This window comes from Myotis brandtii, unplaced genomic scaffold, assembly GCF_000412655.1.
Source record: "Myotis brandtii unplaced genomic scaffold, ASM41265v1 scaffold260, whole genome shotgun sequence".
NCBI classification, from domain to species: domain Eukaryota; kingdom Metazoa; phylum Chordata; class Mammalia; order Chiroptera; family Vespertilionidae; genus Myotis; species Myotis brandtii.
Genome location: NW_005359881.1, coordinates 575,437 through 603,172, shown reverse-complemented (window position 1 = coordinate 603,172; position 27,736 = coordinate 575,437). Strand labels below are relative to the sequence as shown.

Below are 27,736 nucleotides of genomic sequence, written 5' to 3'. Positions count from 1 at the left end.
ACACACACTAAAATCTAATTTAAGATACATTTCCTATGAACAGAAGGCTGAAACAAAAACATTCTTCTCGATTGAGTTTAACAGTACAATTAAAACAAATACCGTACAAGTGCCGATGACTGTTAAACCCCAGAGGAAGATTCATTGGGAATGCGCCTCTTAATGAGATGGGGACCCATTTGTGGGTCCTCGGTTAAGGGATCTGTCACACGTCCCATTGTCTGACTCCCAAAGAGGGTTTATACACTTTGGGCAACATGACACTGAAGAGCTGATGGAGGTGAGAAGGCTGTGGGAGGGTCACCAGAGGCCTCACAGCTGCTCAGTTTTAACATGCGCACGGGAACGGAGACCGTGGAAATGGGTTCCCTGAAAGCTGCCCAGGCCCGCCTTTCCCTTGAAGCGTCTTCACACCCTTCAGGAGAGCGAGCACCCCGGCTGAAGGCTGGGGTTGTAATGCATTCGCTATAAATCAACATGCAGACTGCGAGGCTGACAGGGAGGCACCGGGGCTTGGGAGTCAGACCTGGATTTGAACTTCACGCGGTCACTTACTACATGGATAACAAGTTCCCTCCTTACGTCTCTGTTTACTTCTCTGTAAAAGGGAACATAAAGCCTTTTAACATTGCCCTGAACGCTCTCCTGAGACTGTGCTGAAACAAAGGATGGAGGCAAAAAATGGATGACGAAGGCGCCGCAATTCCCACCCTCCATCCCTGGAGTATCTTCAATAAAAACCTAAACCTCGACGGACCACTGCATGCGGCGATTTTAAAGTAACAGCTACACTAAAGATGAAAACCAAAGGCTTGGTAAATTCCATTAAAAGTACCTAGCACATTGAGGCCATAACGCTTCTAAACACCGTTCCATGTTTCTGACCTTGCTCTGACCTTGAAGCCGGTGACGGGGAGTGAGCCTGTGAAGGACGGTGATGTGAGGGATGGGAGCCACGGACCTGCGCATACGATTGGTGTGATCTTCCCACTTACCACAGTGCTCAGGTCTGGGCCGAGAGACCGCCCCCTCCATGCTATTCATACCTCTTCCAGGCGACGTAGTTACAACAGCTCTCACAGCACAGTTGCGACTTCTCCCTCCCTGGACAGTTCTAACAGCTCGGAAACCTTTGGTAAAGTGGGAATCCTGCGCATCTAGGTTCTATCTCGGGAGTTGCTCTGCAAGAACTAGAACGGTGCAAGGCTCTGGAGTTTGCTCTCACGGTTCCGTTTTCCTTCGCGTTCATTCTCGACTCCGGGCCAGCGGAGCAGCGAGGGAGGGAAGGCAGAGGCAAGGGCAGTCCTTGGCCAGTTTGTTTTCAGCAATTCCGTTCAAGCTGTTTTCAGGGAGCGCTTGCGAGAGCCCCACTTTGGAGAGTGGTTGTTTATGCTCTACGCAATGGGCATGAGAATGAGTGCGTAGGTGGATGCACACATAAATTAGTGAGTATTAAATAAATAACCGGCTCATTCGAAATTTCTTTTTAGTGTAGTCTCTATTCTGAGTGATTCCAACTTTTAGGCTAATGATTGTCTGAAAAATAAACCTCTGCAAAGGGGAATCCTAGGTGTTCACAGAGTATCTGTGCTCCTAGCCAATCCCGAGGCCTAGCACTGCTGCACGGCAGGCATGCGGCCAATGTTGGCTGTGGAATACATTGAGAGAGTGAGGAAAGGTGAGTGTGGCTCCTGCTAACAGAGACACAGCAAGCCAGTCCCTTTCTCTCAGTCCCACTGTCCCCACCTCTAATAAGGTAACTAGTCCCTTCCTTCCCTGCCCATGAGCCACCGAGACCAGAGGGAGGTCCCACAGATGCCGCCGCCACCAGGGACCCAAGCTGCCACCACATGGAATCAATTTGCCACCCCAGGACTTGGGTTTCTTCAAGGTCTAGGATGCAAGGGGTTTTCAGTAAATAGATAACCAGACGTCATAAAGGAATAAATCAGACTCCTCCTCTCTTGATGGAACACGTAATTCAGGGGCGTGAAGTGCATGGCTTAGGGGACAAGCCAGGGAAGAAAGCTACCAACCAGTAGTTGGGAATCTGCCGATGGAAGAACCAAAAATATGAATGTTTTCCAAAGCAAAGAAGAAGAAAGACCAACCTGGGGCAGGACGGGAAGGCGTGGCCATCCGGAGAGATTTACGGGCCATCTGCAGGACCATTACTTACGGCCGGGCACACAGCCTTTCAAAGACAGCGAGGCATCTGTTTGCCTAGAAGCACAATATTGTTGCTCTTAACCTGCTTCCAGAACCAGGAGAGTGTACATCGCCATCCTGGAGCTGCTGCCATTCTGGCTTCAGAAACATGTTTCCAATTATTCCTCCTTGATAAGCAAGGCTGGGTTGTTGGGAGATATTCAATTTTTAAAATATAATTTTATTCATTTCAGAGAGAAAGGGAGAAGAAGAGAGAGACAAAAACATTAAGGATAAGAGAGATGTATTGACTGGCTGCCTCCTGCATGCCCTCTGCTGGAGACCAAGCCTGAAGCCTGGGCATGTGTCCTGCCTGGGAATCGAACCATGATCTCCTGGTTCATAGGTCAATGCTCAACCACTGAACCATACCAGCTGGGCGGGAGATATTAGATTTAAAATAACAATAGTAATAGCTTATGTTATTATCCAAAAAGCACATGGGGTATATGAATTCATTTGTTCTCTAAACATTTCTATGTGCCAGATGGAATAGATAGTATTTACATTTTTTTTAAAATATATTTTTATTGATTTCAGAGAGGAAGGGAGAGGAAGAGAGAGATAGAAACATCAATGATGAGAGAATCATTGATCGGCTGCCTCCTGCACGCCCCCTACTGGGGACTGAGCCCGCAACCAAGGCATGTGTCCTTGACCAGAATCGAACCTGGGACCCTTGAGTCCGCAGGCCGACGCTCTATACACTGAGCCAAACCAGCCAGGGCAAGTATTTACATTTTATCCCTGAGAAAAAGTACTTAAATTGAAGGAGTAATATGGCAAGTCCTAAATCAGAGCTAAGCTGGGACTCTGGCCCAGGCTCTTGGTTCTGGGTGCAGGGCTCCCTCTCCCTGGGTGCTCACAGGCTGCACAGTCTCTGAGGATGGAGGAGAGTGATCTGGGAGCAGACAGCATGTGCCCTCTGGGCACTCTGGTTGTCCCAGGAGAGAACCATCCACAGCCGAAGAGCCGAGCTAGACCTGTGAGATACGAAAAGTAAATGGCTTCCGCCCAAGGAATGTAGTCCTACTATTTTCTCCTTGCGTAGCACATGGTGTACTAATCGCTCACCCAGGCATCACTCTAATTTAATTTTCATTCGTCAACAGCCCTTGAGAAATACACCATTTCTTCCATTTCTGCCGGTGAGGAAAGTAAGGTTCAGAGAGGTTAAGTAGGCATCTACTTAGTACTTGGGAGATTTTAGGGAGGACAGAGGGGTTGTCCATATGTGGCCTTTGCAAACTTTCTTTTCTTGGACCTGCTTTGCAAGGATGGTTAAGCCTGGCTCCTGGAATCTAGAATAGGGAGGGGCCCCCACCACCTTCTAAAGCTAGAAGGGTAACGCCTGCAGAGCCCGAGCCTTGACCTTAACTAGTCTAGGTCTGGGGGCAGCACAAGGGCCGGTGGCTCTCAGACCAGTTCCTGGTTTGGTCAAGTTCCTGAGATACAGGTTTCACACTCCTGGCCATTGGGCGTCTGTGGGCTCCATCTCACTTGCAGGGCCTGGGGCCTGGCTGGCTCTAGTTAGAAATGACTTGTCCCCAGGGGCCCTGACTTGGACTGCCAGTCTGAGGGCCCGAGCTCCATTAGCTGGGGTGGGGGGTGGGGGGGGGTGGCTCCTTCCAGCCAGGCAAGTGGAGGGTGTCAGAGCTGGCCCAGGTGCTATCTCAGATGCTCAGCCATAAACCCAAGGCAGCCGGAATGAAGCGTCACTTCATTATGCTTCCAGGGCTGGGAGCAGGGCCAGGGAGCTGCTCTCCTTGACGGGCCTCTCATCACTTGCAGCTCAAAGGAAAAGAGAAGTGAGCTCCCAAGTGCCAGGCTGCAGCCGCCTTGTCAGATGGCAACACCTCCACGGAGCAGCTGAGCAAGAGGTGAGTCAAGAGCTTTCGCTCCTTTCTCCTGAAACCCTGCAGACTGACGAACATTCCCTCTGTGTGCCTTTCAACGCCTGGCACAAGGCATGCAGCTAGGAAAGGACACAGGGCAGGGATGAAAATCAGTGTCAGCGCCAAGCCGGTTCTGATAGCCTGGTAGTGACTGATTTGCTGCTGTTTTAAGAAGGATTCCAAGGCTCTTTCTGGGTACAGGGTGAAAGGTGGTTGTGATCATTGGAACACAGGCCCTGGAGAATAGGTTGCTGGGAAGCTTGACACAGATATGACCTTGCAAGTCACCGAGTCTAAACTGCTCTTTACCCACGTGGAGATGCCAAGGAACATCAAGGTTGGTGACTTGCAAAACTGAGTTGCTAAACAAGAGATAACAACCCAAGGCCTTCGACTCCAGACTCCTGCTCTGTTGACTACGAATGCTTTCCTCGTCCTTCATTTCTAGATCACAGATTGTTTTAAATCAGCTAGCAAATGAGAGGACTTCAAAATCCGGTGATGATGCAAAAACAATCATTGCGATGATCACTTCACTTATGGAAGGCACAGCTATTCCTCCGTACTCTCTGGAATCCCAGTGTTTCAGTCCGCCCATGTCTGCATGTATGAGTCCTTGGCTTGGCCAAATATCAGCAGGTTCACAAAGTCAGTCTCACTCTTCCAGCGCTACCTATGGTTTAATTTCTTTGGTCTGCCAGTGTTGCCCCAGGAAAGCAGATTAAGTCATGCCAGGAAAAGAAAGAAGTTGCAAGATTAGAAAAGAAGTTGTAAGGACCCACCCAATGTAATCCATCAAAAGCTGCTTAGGTGCACAAGGCTTAAGTCCTTGGGAATTCTGTCCATCATGCCAGAAATGAGTAGGGTTGGACCAGAAGCCATACCTGATGTTAGAGATGGCATTGAACTGATATTTTTTTTTCCTTTCTCAATGTTCTGTGGAGTTTCTAAAAGAGCTCTTTATTAACAGAAGGTTTACAAGGATCAAGCTTTTAAAGCGAGCTTTATTCATCTACTTACAAATTAGGCTGAAATTATTGGTGTTAGGACTCCTCTAAGGGCTGTGACCGGAAGCCTCTAAGAAGACTTTGCAGTACAATTTTGATCTAGTTTTTGGAGGGGTTGATTACATTTTCATGGTTGGCTTTATTTAAAAAATAAACATTTGGGGAAGTGGATAAGTAGGATGATATCTGATACTGAAGGTAAGAATTTTAAGACCAAATTAACTGGAAGAACTACTTAGTAAACACAAGTTGCAGAATTGAATAAGATGGCAGCAATTAAATCATCCCTTAGCCTCAATTTATACCTGTCTTCATAAAGAATCACCTGTTTGCAGCAGACCTATTCTTTTCAGCCATGGTTTGCTTAGCTTGGTGTTAAAATTGAACCCACGTTCCCTGAACATACTGAGTTGAGAGAGGTGGACCCAAAGTGCAGGGAGCGGCAGGGCCAAGACTTCTGGGGATTAAAAAATGCCACAGGTGGCGACTACTGCCTTTCTGTTATAGGAAATGGCCCACCTCTTCATCTCCCCAGGCCAAGCAGTGCAATGGAGAAACAAGACTGTCCTCCATGCTGTGTCTGCCGGATACAATGGTTCAAGGCAAAGAAAAGCATGTGTGCAAGGATGGATGTTCTGTTCTCTCTCTTCCTGGAGAAAGTCTTCCCGGCACCTCCCGGAGGCGAAGGCGATGCAGGCACCTGGTGTGGCATGAAGGGACGGAAGCTCCTGGCCTGGTGCGCGAGGAGAGTTCTTTGAGAGTCCAGCACAGCACTGCAGAGGCAGCCCTGACCACGTGTGGCCACGGAAACTGTGACACGTGTGGCCAGTGGAACGGAGCCATTCAAGTTTAAACTTCATTTAACTTTAGATCATTTAAATTTAAAGCCTGTTACCCACTTCAGTTACTGGACAATTTTTAAGTATATTCCGGACAACTCGCGTGCATGAGTCTACTTTGTTAACAGTACGTTTTATGAAATCTAAATACAGATTTCCTGTGAAACTTCAGGATCCAAATGGAGTTGTGCATGTCAGAACTCAAAGGCTCAACATGAGAAATTGAATATCAATATTTTGCTAAAAATTTTGTAATTGAGAATTGACATACTATCTTAGACATACATGGTTAAATAATACATATTATTAAAATTAACTGACCTGTTTCTTTTTTAACTTCTTTAATGTGACTGCTAAAAACACTGGAATTGCATACATAACTTGCGTTCTATTTCCAGACAGTGCTGGTGTAGAAAGACATCTGCCATATTGTCCCTGTAGGACGGTATCCTTCAAATAGTTATTGAAATTGTCTTCTACACACACCCAGATTAATAGTAGGAAGGATGTAAATTAGGCACGCATAGCAAATGAGACGTGTTTCTAAAACCTGCCCCACTAGCCTCCACTGTTCCATTTCCATCTAGCAATGGGATCTTCCTATAGGCTCTGGTCTTCCCTTCCTTTATTATGTGAAATTGGACTTTTTTAATCCTCACCTGAGGATATTTTTTCCATTGATTTTTTAGAGAGCGAGAAAGGGAGGGAGGAGAGAGAGAGAGAGAGAGAGAGAGAGAGAGAGAGAGACAGACATTGATGAGAGAGAGACACATTGATTGGTTGCCTCCTGCACACACCCTGAGCAGGGCCAGGAATCAAGCCTGCAACTGAGGTACATGCCCTTGACTGGGAATCTAACCTGTGAGCCGTCAGTCTTCAGGCCAATGCTCTAAGACTGAGCAAACAGGCCAGGGCCAATGTGAGGAGACAGATCAATAATCTCTCCTTTCAGTAACCTAACCGCTTCTCTTTCATTTTTCATTAATAAGATGTCGGTGGGAATGCTGGTTGATAGAACAGATGCCAGTTGAATTGGGGGTGGAGGACTCACATGCCCCCCACTCCTGGTCACCCCAATTCTGAGGGGCACTCAGTGATTTGCAGGCCTAATCTCTGGGCCTTCAGTGGCTCCATCAACATCTGGTCACTGTCACTACCTGGAACCTCTTTCTGAGCTGGGCTCGTCACTCCTGTTCACAAGTCCAGAAAGCATGGCAGCCCTGGCGATTCCCACAGCCACTGTAGGTCATGCAATCCCCAACCAGCTGCCCTGCTGCTCCTGGCCCTTCACGACCCTCACCATTGCTATGGAAACTGCAAACCATCTCTGGCAAATGCAAGCAAAGGGCAGCCTTGGAACTGGTGACCTTCCACCTCTCACAGATGGCCAGGGAGGCGCTGGCCTTGTGCACACACTGACCAGTTCATACCAGTCAAATGAATCCTCTGCAGAATGAGATGGCGTGCCGCACAGGAACACGGATGAACACGGGCGCATTCCGGCGAGTTTTTACTTGGTTCACACTTCTCTTCCTAAGTGGCATTATTAATAATTCACCCAACCCGCCCACCATTCCTTTGTAATTTGACTTGTTGCAATGACTGTTGAATTCATCTCCCTGTGGCCCAACTCCATCAGCCAGACTGAGAGCCGAGGAGACCTCCTTCCCCCACTCGCATCCCCTCGCCCACGGTCAGCAAATAAGGACGTCAACGTGTGCAAACAGCAAGTGCGCCCGTTCCCAGCTGGATAAACATGGGCAAGCTCCTTGCTATCTTGGTGACTCAATGTCCTCATCTAGAAACTAGGCAGACAAAGAGTCCTGTTGGGGCTGCCGTAGAGATTCAGTGAGTTATTACCGCTACCTAAAGTACATAGATGGTGCCTGGGACACAGTAAAAGCTCACGGCAGTTAGCTATCCCTGTAGTGACTGGTTTTATTCCAACTGCTGGGGGACCGGAGGAATTCTGTCTTTCTAACTCGCAGTGCTGAATTTCAGGGACTGGGTCCAACTTACTGATCTCTGCTTTGCCTTATAGTGGTCAATCTGATGGCCACTGAAAACCTAAGGGAATTCATTTCTCTTTAGCTTTACATTTACTTTCCATGTCCCACATCCTACAAATGCCAGGAGGAGGCTGTGGGGAGAAGCCCTCTCTCAGAACAAACAGATCAGTAGTTAACTCTGGCTCCTGAAATAAATTCCCTTTTATTTTTATTGAATTTACTGGGGTGACACTGGTTAATAAAATTATATTGGTTTCAGGTGCAATTCAGTAATGCATCATCTGTATATTGTATTGTGTGTTCACCACCCCAAGTTAAGCCTCCTTCCAACACCACTTACCCCCTTCCCCCTCTTCTACCTGCCCCACCCCCTTCCCCTCTGGCAATCACCATGCTGTGGTCTGTGTCTATGAGTTTTTTCATTTTCTTCTTCTTTTTTAAAAAATATATATTTTATTGATTTTTTTTTACAGAGAGGAAGGGAGAGGGATAGAGAGAAACATCGATGAGAGAGAGCATCGATCAGCTGCCTCCTGCACAACCCCTACTGGGGATGTGCCTGCAACCAAGGTACATGCCCTTGACCGGAATCGAACCTGGAACCCTTCAGTCCCCAGCCCGACGCTCTATCCAGTGAGCCAAACCGGCTAGGGCTCTTCTTTTTTCTTAATCCCTTCACCTATCTCACCCAGCCCCACAACTCCCCTCCTCTCTGACAGCTGTCAGTCTGTTCTCTGTATCGATGAGTCTGTTTCTATTTTGTTTGTTAGTTTATCTTGTTCATTAGATTCCACCTTTAAGTGAGATCATATGGTACCTGTCTTTCTCTGTCTGGCTTATTTCACTGAGCATAATACTCTCCAGGCTCATCTATGCTGCTGCAAAAGGCAAGATTTCCTTTTTTTTCTCTTTTCTTAAGGCCCAGTAGTATTCCATCATGCACATGTACTACATTATCCACCCATCTACTGAGGGGCACTTGGGCTGCTTCCCTATCTTGGCTATTGGAAATAAGGCTGCAATGAACATAGGGGTGCTAATTATCAGAGAGATGCAAATTAAAACCTCAATGAGGTATCACCTCACACCTGTCAGAATGCTGTCATCAACAAATCAACAAACAGCAAGTACTGGCGGGGATGCAGAGAAAAGGGAACCCTCCCACACGGCTGGTGGGAATGCAGACTGGTGCAGCCACTGTGGAAAACAGTATGAAGTTTCCTCAAAAAACTAAAGATGAAAGATCATTTTCAAGTCCCATAACTCCAGTTTCACCAACACTCTCAGCTCAGGAGTGAGAAACCAGCAGGCGCTAGTCATTTCCAAGTTACCTTTATTCCAGCCCAGGTGAGAATGCCCGGGCCTGGCTCAGGTAGGAAGCTGCTGCTGAGGCGGTGCATGGAGATGGGGCTGTGGCAGAATTCAGGGGACCCCCAGGCAAGAGGAAATGATGAACTGGAGGGCGTAACAAACTCTTGGCTCCCGGGACAGAGATCCCACTTGACCGTGGGATGGGCTGTCCTCAGTGTCATGTGATTCTGCGTAACTGTATTTGCTTAGGCCGGGGGAGAGGTTCCTACCTTTCAAATTCCTGCCACGATCCAAAATAGGTTAATAATCACTCTCAATTTTTTTTCACATTTTTACTGCTTCCATAAAAGGCTGTTTCTTGTCTCCTTCTTGCCAACAGGTGCCAGTAAAGTGACACCACTGGGAGAGGAGAGAGCACAGAGGGATGGAGGTACATTCTGATGAGATGACTGTCCCTGAAGGCACACCCAGGAGAGCCAGGCCTCCTCCACCTGCGCCCGCCCGAGGGGCGCTGAGGGTGAAGCGCGCCAGGAGAGCTCACCTGCACACCCGCGCCAGCAGGCGAGTGGGGTTCTCTCTTAGCACAGCATCCCGAGCCCCTGGGCATCAGAGGGCGGCCCCCAGCTGACAATCGAATCCCTGCCTGGTCCAGGCGCAGGTTCCCCCTGTGCTGGGTGCTGTCACCCACAGACGGGAAACGCTCCCCCTCTCCTGTGACACCAGCCCACTCCTCGCTGGTCACAGCCTAGAGTCTCTCCCAGGCGCCTCTTCTGTCTCTGCCCACTCCTCTGGTCCGACTGAGGGCCCAGCAGTTCCACCCCGGGCCACACGAAGACCCGTCACTCTCTCTTCTGTCCAAAGGACGTTGTTTTAAAGGACATGCCAATACGATGCCCTGTACAACTATTTCACGGGCATTTATTTATAAACCGGACGGAAATGCTTCTTTCTCTTTTCCTCTCTCTGTTCTTTGAACCCAAGCGGACTGTAAATAGAAGACACAGAGTCCTGGCACAGAAGATGGGAAACCACATAAAAAAAAGCCGCAGGGACGACGCCTCGGAATGGGCAGGCGGACCCTGGAAGAGGCTCCTGGGCAGAGCGGGTTCTAGGCTCAGCCCCCACTCCCTGGACCCGAACGGAAGGTGATGCCTCCCTCTCCCCGGCTGTGCGAGGGCTCCCGGCTCCTCCGGAATCCCAGGCTGCGCTCGGCTTTGGTCTGGACACATCTATTTCTAAGTTTGCGGCCAGAAGGGTCCCTGAAGGCAGAGTTTCTCCTTCCACACGCTGCCCCTCCGTTGCCTGTTTACAACACGATGTCTGATTCTTCCTGCTTCTACCCAACAAAATTAAAAATTTCATCACCACTGTCAGAAAACGAACCCCCAGGGAGCGGAGCCTCTCAGAGCATCCCTCCCCCTGGCAGAGAGCCAGTCGCCAAATATAACTTTGCAAAGCCTCTCTGGTTTTCAGAGGTTTAAAAGGATGCAAAACAGAGTCATCTCAAAGCGTGATTTTTTACAGCTAAAATTTGTCTGAATGCACAACTCATCTTTGCAATCCTTTTTTTTAAAGAGAGAGAACATATTTCAGTCTGAGACTGGCTCCGTGAAGAAAGAAAGGGGCACCACCTCGCTCAGCTCACACTCCCGAGCCAGAGCAGCAGCGCACACAGAAGAGCTGCGGGCTGCAGCTGGGGGCGAGGAGAGCGTGCCAGGCCATTGTAACAGCAGCTCCCTTCGCAATGCAAACACCAGCCCCACAGCAGCAGCTCCGGCTCGGCTCGGCTCAGTGCCGCCTCTCCCTCTCCCTTCCCTGCAATGACTCCTATTATCCCAGTTCTAAAGCATCTTCTATGCAATGGATCAATGCCCAAGGAGATAAAGCGACGCTCCACTCCTCACACTGACCCTAACAAGACAACCAATGTCTGAGTGTAATGCACGGTCAACCGCAAATTCAGCAGCCCCTGCCCAATGCACGCAGCCTGTGCAACACAGGCGCGCCCACACCCCGGGACCCCAGCACGCCTGCTCTCCTGCGGGCTTGCTCTGGTTTGCCGTCTTCTCAGCAGACAATAGGACAAAGCTACACTGGAGCTCCGGCTGCGGACGCCAGTGGGCAGATGTGAAGGCAGCGGTGTACTCACCAAGCTCCCGTAAGTGCATCTTTCCCAACTACAACCACTGCTGCTAAGCGGCTGCCACTGGCCAGTGACTCAGAGCCGCCCCCCGGAAGAGCGCCGCGCCGGACTGCCAGCTGGTTCCCGAGTCGGCTTGCTCGTGGAACAGGTTTCCAGTTGCGCCATGTGAATGGGGACTCGCCGCACACCTTCGGGTGGCACACACTCCAAGTCCAGGAGGACGAGCATGGGGCTTTGCTTATGTTTATGAAGCTGGAGCCCGGGGGTGCTCCGATTGGCAGGCATGGCGGAGAGATCGGCCAATCAAAGGCAGCCTCCATTTCAGGGAAACTCCTGCTCATTTATTTAACATCTTCAGAGATCATCGTCTTTTCGAGGAAGAGCTTTTATAGTATCACAAGAGAAAAATATAACTTCACTTCAACGTTCATGCCTAATGCCTTTCATTAATAAACATATAGACCCTCCTCTTGGTATGCCTCCATACCCTCACTTTTCTTAATAAAGAACTAAAAGAAGAGAAAAGAGGAAGAAGAAAAAGAAAGAAAGCTGGCGATGGGCTGGCGATAGTTCATATTCATCAGCCTCCACCTTGTTGGGAAGAGGAGGGGAGAGCGCCGGGGCTCAATAATTACTGATTCCGTTGCCATGGAAACAGACTGGCTGCAGCGAGTTGGATTCGTGTAGAGCATCTGCTGCCAGACCCATAATCAACTGCAATCTCATCTCTCCCCGTCTCCCTACTTTCGTTTGATTGTGAGTTTGCTTTTTCCCTCCTTCTCTTTATGTGCAGTTTTTGTCCAAAAATATCACGTAACTGCCTAGCTGTGTACACACAGCATATGCACACCGGGTGTGCCCACGTGCCCAGAAATGCGTGCACGCAAGAGTGCCTCCCAGCAGGGTGCCCCCGGAGGATCCACACTCTGATTCCTCCTCAGGATGTAAATAAACACCCTTCCCATGCCTCCACTCCTGCTGAAAACTCATTGCAAGTTCACCTAAAAAGGGGTGGGGTACCTTTTAATATATTTGTCATTTAACAGCCCTGAAAGCCCCCAAATAAAAGTTTGCGATGGCATTTCTCAGAGGGCGCTGCCGTGGTTCCTAGCAAATCTTTGGAATGAAGCAATTACACCAGGAAGTTTGTGGAAGATTTGCAAGCACAGTCTTCAGGCGCATCTTCTTCTCTGCATGAGCATCTCACCAAGGCGCCCGGAACCCTGGGGTCTCCCGGGGACTTTCCTCAGATAACAGGCAGCCCTCAGACTCCTCCCTGCTGCTTCCAATTCTCCTGGTTGCATGACCAGAGTTAATGTCACCTAAGGCTCTGGATGAGCTGCTACTCTCTCTTCCACAGCAGGGGCACCACTGAGCAATGAATGGACGCCTGGCCTGGTCAGACCCAGGAGGGGCTCAGAGGGTGGTAAACTCACAGCTGGGCCTGCCGGAAGCCCTCAATTCTGCAGGGATTGAGAATGGCAAGTGGCAAAGAAGGCTGAGCCACCTCCTCATCTGTTCAAAAGCTTACTAGTCACAGTGGAAGTTCTGACAAGCAAGCAGCTTCATCTGCATTTGCAGATGGGTCACGTTATACCAAAGAGCTCTGGGCTTTCGAGAATCTTCCGGGGAATGCCCCGTGGAACCCTGGCTAGTGGTGTTGGTACTGAGGTCACAGACTGGGTATGCTTTCCCTCCTAGACGGCAGTGAAAAGAGCCTGCACAAGCTTAGAGAGCTGCCAGTGAGCCTCAGCCAAACGGAAGCCTGCCCCGTCTTGGTGGAGGCCTGACCTACTGTTGGTCAAGCCTCCGAGAACTGGCATGAAGCTAGTGGGCCTGCCCTCCAGATGCTCAAAACGTATGATGGGTGCGAATCCTCAAGCTTCTGACCACGTTCAGATTAACGACGTGCCATCTACACGTAAGGAAACCACAGCATCGGCTACCTGGAAAACCCCCGGAGAAATCATGACCCCAGGCATCGGAATAAAAACCAGGAGAAATCTCTTTCCATTCCGTCCCACACGGAGCCTGCACTCTCGGCTCTCTTCTGGGCAGGCCCTGCTGCTACCATTGATCCTGCATTTTCTCGGGTCAGATTCAAGTTAATTAAATTCTCCTCCTTTCCATAAACATGATTTATTAAATGTATCATTACCAAATCAGAGGTAATTCATATACTTTTGTAATACTTCTTAAATAAATTCACAAACCAAAAAAGAATTCTGTTAGATGATTTGTGGTTTAACAAAATATAACAACTGTTGCAGAATGATTTCTGAACTAGTGTCTAAATTCTCCTTCTTGTACCTACAGGCCTAACCTAAAATGAAGAGCATTTATCCTGAGCATCTGAAAGGGGCTGGATGGGGTTCTATTTCCTGTGTTACAGAGAGGTGGCACTAAGAGAAAATCCATCCATTTGCCAACCCCTGGTCCCAAACAGATCACTTCCAGTCTCTGGGAAACCTTTCATCAGGAGGCCTGCTCGTCGCTGGCAAGAACGTGATGGTGACGACCCCCTTAGTGTATGACATGACTACATGGAGCCCCATCTTTTTGGTTGTTTCATTCTTAAAAGGGAGATGACTGGCCGTGAGAAAAGCCCAAACACGTGGGGTGTGTATGGCAGATGGCTCACCTCCAGCTACATCTTAACCTTCTTAAGGCACGCTGCCCCCTCATCCCAGCCATATGTGCCAAGGTGGGTTAGACGAGCAGACCTCACTTCTGCCCGTCTAACACAAACAGGCCATATCTCCCAGGGGTGTGAGGGCAGAAGCAGGAACTCCGTCCTAATAGGTCAGAAGTGTGGGGACTACTGGCTCAGTCCAATGGCTTCATTTATTCAAGAGACATTGGAGAGATATTTTCTAGTCAGTGGGGCTGAACAGGATATAGTTATTTTTTTAAATAAATTTTTATTGATTTCAGAGAAGAAGGGAGAGGGAGAGATAGGAACATCAATGATGAGACAGAATCATTGATTGGTTGCCTGTAGTTATTTTTTTAAATAAATTTTTATTGATTTCAGAGAAGAAGGGAGAGGGAGAGATAGGAACATCAATGATGAGACAGAATCATTGATTGGTTGCCTCCTGCACGCCCCCTACTGGGGATGGAGCGGGCAACCCAGGCATGTGCCCTGACCAGGAATCGAACCGAGCCTTCCTAGTTCATGGGTTGACGCTCAATCACTGAGCCACACTGACTGGGCTATATTATTTTTTTTTACATGGTGCATTTTAAAACCAGAACATGTGCAAAACCTCAACTAAATATGGTAGAGATAACTTTTACATACCTTTTTATCTCCAAGGGGAGGTCATCATTATAATACTCCGTAGAAAAATCCCCATACACACATAGCTGCTTCTCTTTTTCTCACCCTCATGAGATGATCAGAAGCAGAACTTACAAAGCCTGTTATAACATCACTTTACCTGTAGGTCCCAGGACGCTAGGCGCTGTGTATATAGCCCTGGCATTAGAGGGAGAGTGTGAGAAATAACCGCAAATGCATATGCAGTACTCACAGTAGGTCAATACCATAAAAGTGCCCATTTTCCTAAAAGGGAACCTAAGACCCGTGACACTAAGTAGTATGACTACAGTCACCATCCAGTAAGTGGTAGACACTGGGTTCAAACTCAGCTATCCCACACCAGGGCCTCAGAGCCCTCACAGGCAAGGAGTCCGGGGCAGGTGATATTGTCCCCATAGCTGAGCTATAGTTTGTAACTCATATTTACAAGGTATTACTATGAAGAAGTTTATCTCCCTAAACAAAACCTATAAACAATGAAATAAAGCCAGTTCGACGAAACGCAGAGCCGTCTATAAACAGATGTTCAGTCCACGCGTGTCTTCTTCCCTCTTCCAGAGCATGACCTCTGACAGGGGACCATCGTTTGCATTCCTAGGCTGGGAGAGTCAAGGTCGGCAGTCCTTGAGGACTGATGGACTTGACCAGGTGGAACGGGCTGGCCCGAGAAGATCACAGAGGACAGAGCCAGGCTTGCTGCGAGGCCCCCCTGGTTCTGAGCTCCTTTGGAGGAATCAGCAGTGAGACTTGGAAAGCTTATCATCTTGCCAGCTCGGATTTTCCAAATATACCATGGCAATGCATTCCAGGATGGCGGGCTGAGGAAAACGCATGCCAAAGGAAATATGAAAATGCCCAAGCTCTCAGCCCTGCCAAGCATGTCCTCTGGTGATGGTGGCAAAACAACACGGGGCCAATGGTCGGAGAGTCCTGGGTGGTGCCAGTGGGACAGAGGTTCTTCGCCGTTAGGGAAAGGGGCGGGTCTGGGCCACCTCACATTCTTCTTGGTTTTCAGACATGATATGCGTAATAAACCTCTCCGAATTCTGCAACACACATCTACTTCACATGCAAACCTTCTACCTTTTGAGAAAAAAAATATAGTTTCTGATACTCTCATTCAGAGAACCAATTTCATTGCAGTTGGTAGAGATGAAATCTGTTTCATCAAATGATTAACTCTTGATGCCTTTACTTTCTCTACTCTTTCTGCTCACAGATTCACAGAGAGCTCACGTGTGCTGGTCTCCGCTGACAGGAGGGAGTGCCCTGCACCAGGACAGGGGGTGCCAGGATGAGGGGGGAGAGTGGAGGGTTTCTGAGAAAGAGGGAAGCCATGAAGGTCAAAAAGGTGAGTAGATACAGTTTGCCCAGGTCAGGAGGGAGGAAGAGGAACGCTCTAGAGATGTAGGCAGTCAGCTCCAAGGAGGCCATGTTCTGGGATGTGAAAGGGGGTGGGTAAGGCAGAAGTTGTTTGAGGGCTTAGAAGGGGGTCCAAGAGGTCTGTACACAGCCGGATATGGAACCTCAAGGTGCAGCCACACAGTGGACCGAGGGGTTACCACAGGGAATTCTAGGGCGAGCCCTGTGGAAAGCTGGCTTTGTTGGAAGTCAGTCACATCACAACTACGCGCCCAGAGTTTCAGTGACTCTCAGCAACAACCAGAGCCTCTCCGGGAAAACCAACTCAGAGCGCGCCCAGTCCTGGCGCACCAGCGCTGCCCCACGGGGCGGGCGTTCTCAGACTCAGTCCTCCAGTATCACCAGCTTGTCCCAGCCAGACCACTCCCAGCTGGTCTACATTCTGCCTCCAATTAAAGGGAGCTTTGAGAGGGGATCCTGGCCCCCAGGCAAATGATATTGACAGGTTATTCCTGACTCTCACAAAGAACCAGTGTTGCAACCTAATTTGTGCAGCAATTACATTAAGACAAAATATAATTGTATTTTATTGCTCACCACTTGCCTGCATCATTAAGTCAGTGCTGGAGGAAGGAGTTAATTTGATTCTATACATAAAAATTGGCCCCCAAAGGGCAATAACCAATTCATTGACATGCAAAATGCTCCCTCTCAGAGTCATCCCAAGGCCATCCTGACCCTGATGTCCACAGGGCACCCTACAATCCTCTCAACCTGCTGAAAGCATGAGCACCTGAAGCAAATATTTCAAACAACCCTGACCACACAGGGTTGCTTACATTTGTGGAAATCTACTGTCTGTTAAGACATCTTAGCTGTTCTGCACATACACTGAAAAGAACATATTTCACCATAAAAGTCCAGTTTGGAAGTAAAGAATTGGCTCCATTCATTCAATCAACGTCTAGGAACGTCACAATCCCAAGATTCTTTCAAGTCTTGGGAACCCAGGCATATAGCCTTAATATCTTAAAAGTAACAAAGCTCCACATACTAAGTTTTCTCTCCCTGTGGTCATTACATTTCATGTCTTTTCCCGTCAACTCTGTCTGCTCACCTGAGCCTCATACATGAAACCCTCCTAAGTGGGGTCCTTCCTCTGTGTGGTTCCTCCTTTGAACTATCCCACACCATGTCTGCGCTGCACGTGTCACGTTCTTTCATAATGATCTTTCCAGAGGCATCCCCGATACCGCGACTCCTCAGTCAGAGTTACTAACACAGTCCAGGAACACCGCCTCTAGTGCCTCTGACACCTTAGCCAAGAACAGGCCATCTTCTTGCCAGCCCTTACACATAGGGAAGTCACAGAAGCCTCCTGAGTACCTCCCGCCTTTCTACCCGACATCATGGACGGGGGATCAGCGGGGCTATCTCTGAGAACATCTCAGTGACTCACTTCGTGTTTCCTCCCATGCCTTCCTCCTCCACTCTTGCCACCCAGGCAGGGAGAGAAGATGCGGAGCTGGAAGCACTCTTGAAAGCTCCCCTCGGAAACCCACTCTACAGGCCGTGCAGTGCGGGGACAACTCCGGCTGCCACCTGGCTCTTCTTTGTAAGAATGTCATATCTGCTCAGAACTTCTTCCAGTTCATGAGTCTTCCTCAAATGGAGCCTCGGGGGCTTTTGATCTTAGTGCCAATCAAGTGCAGGCTGAAGATGCAGGGTCTGGTTGGGCGAGCGAGGCTGGCTGAGACCCAGGCTTTATTTCAAGGAAGAAGGAACCAACCAACCAGGGACATTTATAACACGAGGTGTTGAGGTCAAAGAATTCCCTCTAAACCAGGGCTGCCGATCAGATCTCATCTGGAGCCAGCTGACAGTTCTGCACCCCCTTATTTTAAAGTTGTTTTTTTAAAATATGACTGTAAGAACACACATGTTTAGTGGAGAGAATGTGTAACATTAAAAAATAATAAAAGATGCCTGGCTAGTGTGGCTCAGTGGTCGAGCATCGACCTATGAACCAGGAGGGCACAGTTAGATTCCCTGTCAGGGCACATGCCCGGGTTGCTGGCTTGATCCCCAGTAGGGGGCGTGCAGGAGGCAGCAAACCAATGATTCTCTCTCATCACTGATGTTTCTATCTCTCTCCCTCTCCATTCCTTTTCAAAATCAATAAAAATATATATTTTAAAAACAATAATAAAAGAGAAAAAAAACTAATTAATCACACCATGCAGAAGAAATCCTTGTTAAAATCATTCAAATTTAAGGTCAAAACCTTCTCAGTTTGCATTTCTTACTTAGTTAAGATATGATTTTGCATCCTCCATCCCCACATTTAACATAATATAAAACTGTTTTCTTACATTTAGATACTATTCACAAATGCCACTTTGAATAGCTGAAAAAAATGTAACATATAAATAAATGTGCCCAGATGTTAATTTATCATATCCTTATTGCTGAATTATGGGGTTATTTTCCATTTTCCTGCAGCTATAAATAACAGTAAAAGGAACATCTATATGCAAACCTTTCTTCTTCTTCCTGGACTGTCTGTGATTCTAAATAGCTGTGGTGGAGCTCCAGGCTTTGTAAATGAGGTCATCAATTGCAGGTGAACTTCCCAACAGGAACTCTGTCCCCCCAAATTTCTCTAAATTCTACTGAAATGTCAAGGTTTCTTCCAGCAAAGTGGTGGCCAGGGGCCCTTTAATGTCACTGTGAATGACAACTCTGCCTCTCGTCTCTGCAGGAGCAGGGCCAGGGCTGCAGCCCCGTGTGAACACCGGCCGGTGAGGGAGGGGGGAGGGCTCCCGCCACCGGGAGGCTGGTCTCCCAGGCTCCTCGCAGGGTAGGACATGAATGTGTTTGAGAGCATCTCAGCCTCTGGTCTGTGCCGGAGCCACACATCAGCAGGAAATACCAACAGGCCTCTGTCAGGCAGCGAAAACACCACCAGAACCTAAACGCAAAGGTGTTTTTAGGGCACAGACACACATTCCTTTTCTTCTTCTCCTGGGAATGTCTGAAAAAGTTTTTTTTTTCCTGGTCCTAAAAGAAATTGTCACGCTGAAGAATCACTCCTACTCCTGTTACATCTTAGCTACACAATGTTCTTCACTTAGGCACTCAATTCATCCTATAGCTTGCAAAATTTGTTCTAGAATTGCCTTTTCCTTTTAAAGCATTGGAGAAAAAGGCACATTATCATGTCTTTCTCCCCCATGAATGGCTGGATGAAAATGCAATCCAGGTAACATTTGTTGAGCACCTATACAATTTCTTTGGTAGGCGCCCTGGGTCGAAAGGTGAAGATTTGTCTTTGTTCTCTGGAGCTGAGCCAAGAGAGTGAGTGCGGGTCCGTGACTATGTGACGACGGCTAAGCCCTGGCTGCACAGCGCCTGCCAGGACTCGGCAGCGTTGCTGGGACAGCCCTGAGGGCTACAAGGACTGCCAAGGCGATGGTGAGACCAACCCCCCACGGACTGATGGCTTAGAACCAGCAGGAGACCAGCTCCATCCACATGGTGACTGATTTCACCGCACAGCAACCCCAGCCTCATCAGACTCACTGTAACACATTCGCATACTGACGGCACACCCCGCACCACCGTCCCAAACAGAAAGCCCATATACAGACATGACACAGCCCAGGAGGCTCTTCCCAGAAATCTCCATCCCTTTCCCGGACAAATCCTGAGAATTCCTCCCCCTCACTGAATGCCCTGCCCCTGGTTCAATAAACCTCCATATCGGAAGCCAAGCTCGCTGAGGGGGCTGCTCTGTCCGTGGAGCGGCCCGCTCTCCGCCTCACTAATAAACCCACCCTTGCTTTGACCTGTCTGCTGGCTCCGGTCTGAATTCTTTCCTGTGCGAAGCCAAGAACCCACAGTGGGTCTCAGACATTTGGGTACCGGAACCCGGGGAACGGCTACGTCATTGTCTCAAGGCAGGTGCCAGAGAGCTGTGTGGAGTCAGCGAGTTGGCTAAAAGTTTTCAAACCCAATGCACGCCTGAATATGTGAAATGCTACAGGAGAGGGAAAAGGTGTACCCAGGGGAAATAATTAAATCTGCGCCTCTGCATGGGCTCCACAGGGCCGTGAGCTGGGCCTTAAAGGAGGGGCAGGATTTCAACAGAAAAGGCAGAGGGTCTTCCCTGCTGGGGAACCGTGAGGAAGGAGGAGACTTGGCTGCACAAAGCACACTCGGGCGCCATCACTATGATGAATTACAGGTTGGTGGGCGGGGGGAGGGTGCAGGATGCCATAGGCATTTGTTTGGAATGGTGGTTGGCAACAGGATGTGGAACTTCTGTTATCATGCTGCGAAGAGGAAGCCAGGGATTCTCGAGTACAGATGTGTTCTCAGAATGGCATTTCTGGCAGTGACGGGAAGACAACTTCGAGGTGCGTCCAGTCCACATTCAGGGAGAACAATGCAAAGACAAACACAGTCTACATAAGAGACGGAGGCGGCAGGAGACAGGGTCATAGCAATCAAAGCCAGATGACCCTTCTCCTACTTGGTGGGCACATAGGAGCTGGGACCTGCCTGGAGAAGGGGGGGGGGGCGGGGGCCAGGGATCACTCCAGAGTTCCCAGGCTAGGAGATGAGGTGGGCTGTCCTGTCACTCCCAGCGCTGAAGGATGACTGACAGGGAGTGAGTGTGAGGGGCAGGAGGAGGTGTAGGAGAGAAACAAGGAGATGTCCTCGGGAAATACCTAAGCTGGAGGGGTCGGTGAAGGTGGTGTAGTGTAGTGTCTCCGAGTCGGGACATGGAGAGGATCCCAGGAAGCACGGGCGGGGCAGGAGCCACTCCGGGCGGATGAAGCAGGATGAGCCCTGGGAAGAGCCTCAGACTCCGCCCTCAGGAGGTGAGCGCGGATAAATAAAGCAGGTCAGTGGGTGGATGTGGCGATGATGGCAGCCCACAGTGTGAGCGAGGTGGGTGTGTGGAGATGGCGTTCTGTCCTAGAGTCTTTGGCAGAGCAGGGACGGAAAGACATTGAATAATAAATTGAAAGAGAAACAAGTGGTGAAAAAAAGCACTTTTACAGATAGGCGAGATTTGGGTAACTTTCTCAGCCTGAAGAGAAGAAACTGAGTGGCGAGGAGGGAGGATGTCAATAGCATAAAGATGTGAGGAATAAAAGATTTGTTTTTATAAATTTTGGGATGTCTATCTTTTCCCTCAGAGCAGAGATTTATAACAATGGGACTTCTTTCTACTCTTCAATTAGAACAACTTAACAATCCCTCCCCATTTCCACTTGCCTCTTAGAAATCATGTCTTTTGTGGAGAGAGAGGTTTTCAAGTATTCAAAATAGGTATCAGTGCATGTTAGAGTCTTGTTTCTCTTCTTGAGTTTGGTTATATTTGTAGTTATCTTTTGAAATTTTATTCTAAAATCTAGAGGCCCAGTGCATGAAAATTTGTGCACTTTTGGGGTCCCTCAGCCTTGCCTGCGCCCTCTCATGGGCTTAAGCCATCAGTCAGACATCCTTAGTGCTGCCGCGGAAGTGGGAGAGGCTCCCGCCACTGCTGCTATGCTCGTAGCCGTCAGCCTGGCTTGTGGCTGAGTGGAGCTCCCACTGTGGGAGCACACTGACCACCAGGGGGCAGCTCCTGCATTGAGCGTCTGCCCCCTGATGGTCAGTGTGCATCATAGTGACCAGTCGTTCTGGTCATTCTGCCGTTAGGGTCTATTTGCATATTACCCTTTTATTATATAGGATAGCACTAGTAACTGGAACAAGGACAATTATTTTATTTCTTCCTTTAATATATATATAGCATATCATGTATGTATCTACGTGTGTGTTCATTTCCAAAGCCATGGTAAGATTGTTTTTTAAGATTGTTTTAATGGGGTCAAGTCCTGCCGAGAGGGAAAATAAGGTAGCAATTAAAACATGTCCGCCCAAGGTCATTCTTGACTTTGTCAACATCAGTGGCTTTTGTGGCTAAAGTGGTTTTCAAAGTATTGACAATGTAATTTAGTGCTATTTAGAGTCATATTTATGACTTTGCTATATTTACATTGAGGGCAGAAGACGGGTCATAATAGATTAATAAGCTAATGGGAAGTGAGAAGAGGTGAGGAGCAGAGGCAACTGTTTGAGAAAAGCTGGCTGGGAGGGGATGGGTAGAGGACTGAGAAGCAGTTATTTATGTGTTTTATAAAATGCAGGAGATTTGTCCAGCTGGCGTGGCTCAGTGGTTGAGCATCGACTATGAACCAGGAGGTCACTGTTGGATTCCAGGTTGGGGCACATGCCAATCCCAGTGTTTCTATCTTTTTCTCACTCTCCCTTCCTCTCTGAAATCAATACAAATATATTTAAAGTGCAGGGGATTTGAGTACATTTACATGCTGGTGAGAAGACAGCACCCAAGGGGACGAGACTGATGCTGTAAAGATTAGGAGGGTAACTGGTTGAATCCCAGAGCAGATGAGAAGGCAGAGAATACAGAGCGCAGAAGGAGGAACCTGCTTCAGGTACACGGGGACACCTCTGTCTAAAAAGGAGGGTGATGAGTGCACAGGTAGGAGAGGGTCATGTGGTCAGCTGGGGCGGAGCCTCCCATGCCTGGTCGGGAGTGCTGAACCCTCCTGACCCTTCCCTCAGGGAAACGGCCCAAGTGCTTTACATATATTAGGATAAACCCAAAGAACTTAAAATTTTGCAATTCAGAAATGGTCAGATATTGGCCATTTCATATGATCAGTCTAATATTGGCTCATTTAACTCTCACAACTACTACATCAAGTGCCACATGTCACCAAGGAAGACAGTGAGAAACAGGGCAAGGACATTCATCTACCCAAGGTCACCAGCAAGGAAAGCAGGGAGCTGGGGTTTGGACCCCATGCTGTGGGTCCAAGGTCGATGCTCTTGACTCATTGAACTTATTAACTGAACTTATTTTTCCTTTGCAAATTTCCAAACCCTCCTCTTGATTCCTCAGCCATGGGAGGGGGTGGAGAGTGGGGAGGTGGGTGGAGTGAGGGAGCAGGGGTAGGGGGTTAGGGAGTGAGGTTGAGGGTGAGGGGGTGGGAGCCAGGCTGGGATGTCCGGCAGTTTCAGGTGGGTCTCCATCATTACCCAACTCTGTTCTAAAGGGTTTTATTACCTGCAAATTTAATGAATACAATATTCTGATAAATTGCGTTGAAAAATCGTCAATGCTAGTACTTTTATTCACAGCCATATTTTTCTGATACCTGAATATTATCTGTCCAAAACATTTCAAAATCAACTCTCCATCCCTGACCGGCCAGCGTCTGCTTAGCTGAGGTCTGGAGCAACATCCAGCGGGCCCGGTGGCCTGACCACAATAAGACAAGCCAAGCAGCCATTTCCAACACGCTTGAAGCCACCGGCATCTCCATTTCATACGGACCTTTTACTGCAATCGGAGCATTTTATTAGAAACAGCATCTGTGAGGCATGGTTCTTACCCTTTTCTGCTGCTGCTTGAAAAACACATACTGGCCTAGAGCTCTCGGACAGAATCCCATGCCCTGTGATTCACAGAATGGAAATCTGCCATCATGTGCCAATGACATTTACTTCTGTGGCAGCTCAAGCAGCAAAATGCCATCTGCCAGACCCTCGGATGCAGCCCAGCCACGCAAGCGGACATGAGAAGGAGAAATAAGGAAGCAGGACTGCATTCCAGGGGGTGGGTGGCCGCCGGCACCTAAAACATAAGGTGGCTGGGAATCAAGTCTTCTTACTCTGAGGACCTTCTTGGGGAAAGCAATATAGTTTTTCTAGCTTAAGAGAACTTTGGGAGGTGAAGGTAAAATGCAAGAGATTTTGGTGAACTGGGAGGAGATGGCGTCACCTAAACAGTATGGGCTTCGGGAAGGACGTGTGTCCTCTGCACGGGAAGGTCCCTCGACAGCCATCCATGAAGGGACAAGCCCATTAGTGACATTAGTTCCCCGCTGGCCTGGAGACAGAAAGCACGACTAGTGGGGACACAGAGGACTCCCCACGTGGCCGGGGAAGCAGGTTAAGCAGGCCTCAGAGAGATATACCAAATGAGAGTGAAAAACTGAAACGGAGGGATTTTTCTTTTTTAAACTCAGGGCTCCAACCATGCTCCTCCTCAGTTTATTGTGCAAATGTTCAATGTCTTTGAGGCTTCCCATTCACTTTATATAAAGCTGCACATGTGAAAAAATAATTACTACTGTCATTTTTATTCAGAAATGAATGGCAAAATCATCTTGTAACTCCCTCAAAGTTTTGACATCTGAAGAAGAGATGTGGAATGAAGGGTCTAGAAGTGCTTCTCAATAAGGTCTCTTGGCATCTGGGCAAGAACATGCTCTGTTCTCTGGAACTGCAGAACACTTAGTACCCACGATCTCTGGCAACTGGCCAGTGGTGACCATCCATACTAGAATGGTGCAAATTAACTCAGCTTATTGGCTGGGGACCATTTTAAAAAATGGGAGAATTAAACATTTATGGCCATGTATCCATTGGCCATTCAACCCAAAGTAATTAAACAAGTAACTACCAAAAACAAAAACAAAAACAAAACAAAAAAACAACACCTGGAGGACATTAAGATTTAAAGCTATGGTTCTTGCTTCCAATGATATGTTAAGTTAATTTGGAGAGACAGACTGGTAAATAAACTACTACTAAACTAGAAGATATTTCCCAAAAGAAAATTTGAATTCCATACTGCAAGGGGCAGAGGTATAGAATCTCATGTTGAGTGAAAGATGGTCACCAGCTCACTGAGGTGGCATTTGTGCAAAATCCTAAAGTCGAATTTCAACAGGGAAGTGACTTCTGGCAGAGGGAATGAGGATGAGCAAAAGCCTAAGATATGAAAGTATTATGGCTTACACAAGGAATGATGGGCAGGTGAGTCTAGGCAGAGCTCAGGGCTGGGGAGGGCAAAGATGTGGAGATGAAGCGGAGAAAGCACGTTAGGCAAATCAAAGAGAAATCTGAACATCTTGGTGTAAGACCATGAAACTTTATGAGGCAGACAGTGGACATAGCTGGATTAAAAGCAAGAATAATAGATATGGTCAGACCTGTGCTGAAGGACATTTGAAAAATGGGAGGGTTTCAAAGCTGGGAGATACTAGTATGTTACTATCGCAGTTGATGTTTTAGTCAGCTATTGCCACACTAGTGCTGTGTAACAAATAATCCCCCAAAGCCAAGAAATTCTTCTCATACTCCCAGGTCTATAGGTCAGCTGAGGTGGCTGTTTTAAGTTGCAATTCTGTGGGGAGACTGGGGACACTGTACTCTGTACGTCTCCTTCTGGGAGCTCAGCGGGCAGAAGGAACATCTATTTGACAGCTTTATCTTCTGTTCTACCTTAAGAAACACATCCTGCCCTAGCCGGCTTGGCTCAGTGGATAAGGTGTCAGCCTGCAGACTGAAGGGTCCCAGGTTCAGTTCCGGCCAAGGGCACATGCCTGAGTTGTGGGCTCGATTCCCAGTGTGGGGCATGCAGGAGGCAGCCAATCAATGATTCTCTCTCATCATTGATGTTTCTATCTCTATCTCTCCTTCTCCCTTCCTCCCTGAAATCAATAAAGAAATATATTTAAAAAAAAAGAAAAAAAAAGAAACACATCCCTTCAGAGATGTGCATTTTCAACTCCCTTTTAAGGTAATTTATTTTGCAATTACAAGGTAAATATTTCCTTTTAAATCAAGGAGGATTTGTATTTCATGAGATCCCATCTAATCTTACTCTTCTTGACTATCCAACTCTGATTCCAATCTGCTCTTTAACTTAAAATGCCCACATCTCATTGTACCTTACTTAAATGTAGGTGATTTTCTTTTAATTGGAAGTATACTATTAAAATGGGTTCTGTGCTATTATTAAATTCCTCATATAATCCACAATGGAATACAGAATTCAGGCCCGAGCAACCAGTTAACAATTCAAAGATTCATAGAGTGCCCCAAAGTGTAGTTAATAAAAGGGTAAGGAGTTTCAGAAGTCACTGATGACAGTTATGTAAAGCAGTTAATTCCAAGAGACGTCATTATTTTCACGTTTCAGGAGGCTCTGCGATTGAACCGAGGGACTGACGCATCTCGCTCTGCCTTTTTGTCAGGGGCACCTCCTCCTCATTGAGGAACTGGGCTCCACTGTGCTCAAGATCTCCTTTGCAGCCAAACCCAAGTTCAGTGGGTCCCTGTTCAGAAGTATAGAGAAATCTGTATTTATAGATATTGGAATGAACCATCTTGGGAAATAAAAGGAGCTCAATGATATTGCAAGGTCAAAGGTCAATTTAGGTTTATCTGTTGAGTGCAGCGCCTCTCATTTGTGGGAGGCAATTTGCCAAGCTACCCTTTGAGGGCCTAATCCTCACAGTGACTCTAGGACCTACTGTCATTATTATTACTCTTTTTGTTGTTGTTATTATTACTGTTACCAGTGGACAGATGAGAAGGAACTTGGCAGCTAACGGACATGCTCAAGGTCACACTGCTGGGAGGGGCCACAGTGGGACTGTGCCCAGACTCCCTGGGCTACAGCTTGGGCTCTTCTCTCCCTGCCTTGCATGCTCTATGGGGGAGGCGGACAGTGCCCCCAGGTGGTGAAAACTGGTTCTTGGAGGAGGAAAAAAACCCCAACTTACTCTTGTCCACGTGTAAAGCACACTGTATGTACATTACATAAACAGGTAACCAGATATCTGCGTTGTTAACATTTCAGGGGAAAACATCTGGCACAGCTCGTGCGTGGGGGCAGTGGTGACGCAGAGTCTGAGTGATGGGCTCCACCCCTCTCGGCCTCCTGTGTGGTCAGGCAGCAGGTACCTGTGGTTCGTACGTTTCTTTTCCGAAAGCGCACGCACTGGGTGTATGAGAAAAGATGCCAATCGGAAGAATAAGCTAGTGACGCATAGTTGATATTGACAAGGACCAGAGAAGGGTGGCTTTGACTACTGTCCAACTGAAAGAGGCCAATCCCATGAAAAATGGTGGCACTCTGTTCACTGAAGAGTTTAAAAGCACACACACACACACACACACGCACACACACACACACGCACACTCACACACACAAAACCATCTGCTAACTCTCCCACAGATACATCAAAGGGAAAATAAATCTATTCAGATGATGCATTTGCTCCAGGAGGAGGTTCGATTTTCTTTGTGCCAAACTAAAGACCCCTGCGCAACACACACGCCTGCTGAACGGCTCCTCATCCACAGCTCGGCAGCTGAGAAATGGACAGCACCTCGCATGCCATTAGGGCCCCTGAACAGACTTCTCCTCTCCTTAAATATTAATGTTTCAATTACGACGTACACCTACTTTATTAGCCACGCCAGGCTCCGTTCAGATCAATAACAGCAGCGCTCGGTGGAATTCTAATGAAGAGAAGCCACGCCGAGTCCTCCCGGTGTCCCCTGGGCGACCGTGCACAAAGCCTCCTTTCACAACTGGCTCTGAGATATTTTACAGTCACCTGCCTCATGCAAATGGGGTTCATGTTTATTCATGTGGAGGGTTACAGACCACCTTTCATTCCCTGAGCCAGCTCGGCTAACCAACAGTGTGTGCATCGCATGAAGCTGAGCGGGCCCAGCCTAGGAAGGGGGCTCCTG

General features: G+C 48.1%; 1 protein-coding gene across 5 annotated transcripts in view; it reads right to left on the bottom strand.

The window, feature by feature from the left end:
- The window catches only part of ELMO1 (engulfment and cell motility 1), a 402,414-nt gene that overhangs the window by 83,576 nt on the left and 291,102 nt on the right, over positions 1–27,736 (bottom strand). Inside the window, exon 1 of one of the 5 annotated variants that reach the window (XM_005868067.2) lies at positions 11,419–11,828. The exons of the other annotated variants lie outside the window; for them this stretch is intronic. The gene's annotated coding sequence lies outside the window, so the exon portion shown is untranslated. Of the gene's footprint in view, positions 1–11,418; positions 11,829–27,736 lie in introns of those variants that run through there. 5 annotated transcript variants of the gene reach the window in all.